General features: G+C 39.0%; 1 long non-coding RNA gene across 1 annotated transcript; it reads left to right on the plus strand.

Annotated features, from left to right (window-relative positions):
• The first annotated feature begins 499 nt into the window (after window positions 1-499).
• LOC107749043 (uncharacterized) lies at window positions 500-1,180 on the plus strand. The gene is made up of 3 exons (XR_001640986.1): window positions 500-550; window positions 637-866; window positions 954-1,180. It is a non-coding gene; the product is annotated as an uncharacterized LOC107749043 (long non-coding RNA).
• The last annotated feature ends 616 nt before the right edge of the window (window positions 1,181-1,796 follow it).

Below are 1,796 nucleotides of genomic sequence, written 5' to 3' on the forward strand. Positions count from 1 at the left end.
CCTTTACTCCGTCACTCACTTACACATTTTTTTGTACACTGTTGTAAGGTAGAAACTGAGAGTTTGCATGCTGGCCTTTTCTCATACTTTGAATCTGATGTATACAGATGAACTCAGGAGCCTGCGAGAGTTGCCAGGGAACTTGAGCTTGAAGTTTACTATTATAATGGCTTAATTTATGATTAAACAACAGTAATAATTAAACATGGGGTCAATAGATATTTTCTTGTTTTACAGCTGAAGACCAAAAACGCAAAAAAAAGTCACAGCAAGCCGGTCAAACCAGTCCTTATGAATGAGGAATGAACATGGCCTTCTTGTGCCCAAACAGAAAGACAGAGAGCTGAAAAGTTGCACATTTCCATTGGTATGTCTGTATTCAAGCAATGCAGTAATGTGTGGTACAGCATTGATGTTGATCTCTCAAAAGCAGCAGTTATAGTTACTTCAAGTCAGCAGTTATCATTTTTCGCATATACATCTGTTTATAGCTCCTAGCAAATCAGCTGTGCATCATCTCTGGAATTTGGGCAGGAAATGACTGAATATGGTGAGTACTGACACCTGCACCTGTATTCACCAACACTGTTTCTCTAGAGTTAATGTTGACTTATTGTTTTGTCTGTTTGTTTGAAGGAGGATGTAGCCAGTTGATGAAGATATCAATTCAATGGCCACCAAGTGCAGCACTGCTGCCTGAACCCATCAGTTATCTGCTGTGAAGACTGCATTCGCAAACAGCTCTACTGTGACAGCTCAGATGTTACGGCCCATAAAAGTAAATTTCACAACTGAACAACTGCAAGATAGTTGTGGAGGGATTCTTTTGGCCCATACCTCCAACAACCTCCCAACTAGAACCAATGGTAAGTCAAGTGCAACAATTATAAATAAAAATACTAAATATTGTTTATTGATTTACCACACCCTAAATACATGTTTTGTCCCTCCAGGACATCTACACCAGGTGATGTGTGAGGAGGACCGTCAGAGACTCCAGCCACCCGAGCTATGGATTGCTCTCACCGTTACCATCAGGCAGAAGTTATCGCAGAACCTTCACAGAGCCGAGACAAGTTCTTTCCACAGGCAATCAGACTGAACTGAACTCGTACCAGTAACACCACACACAGCCCACCAGCCTCATATGCACTGCACTCTATCACTTACACTGACTGGACTCTGACTTTCTGTTTGCACTAATTCATACCGTGCTGCACTGCAAAGGTATATGTGTACTGTCATTATTGTGTTTATTATTGTTTTCATTTCACGCTCTCTGTATAGCATAATATTTACCATATATTGTTCTCTACCTGTATTGAGTCCCTTATGTGTGTTGCATATATATATTCAATACTTTTCATCCATAATGTCATGCTGCAGTTTGCACAAAAGACTTTCACCACCTGTACACTTGCGTTCATGATATTGTGACAATAAAGTGATTTGATTTGAATTGGTCACATCTTTTGTTCGTCAGTTGTACTGTAGGGTGCTGGATAACAACTGCAAATTGTTTAAGTCAAGCAAGAGGAAGAAAACCAGGAGAGCTCTGATGATGAGAAGGAAACTGGATATGATTCTTTGGTGCTCGAGACATTTCACCATACATGCATTTGGGTGGCTTCATCTGATTAAAATAACATGGTTTTAACATAACCCATTTTTATTTATTTTTTTAAATATGATTTTTCTTTATATGCTACTTTAGCTGTCTTTATGATGTATCCTCCAGTAAAGTATTGTACATGGTGTTGGAAAATAAAGTATGGTGAATATTCTGTATTAGGGAT

Source organism: Sinocyclocheilus rhinocerous, unplaced genomic scaffold (genome assembly GCF_001515625.1).
Source record: "Sinocyclocheilus rhinocerous isolate Xijiao unplaced genomic scaffold, SAMN03320098_v1.1 scaffold2908, whole genome shotgun sequence".
In the NCBI taxonomy this organism is placed as follows: Eukaryota; Metazoa; Chordata; class Actinopteri; order Cypriniformes; family Cyprinidae; genus Sinocyclocheilus; species Sinocyclocheilus rhinocerous.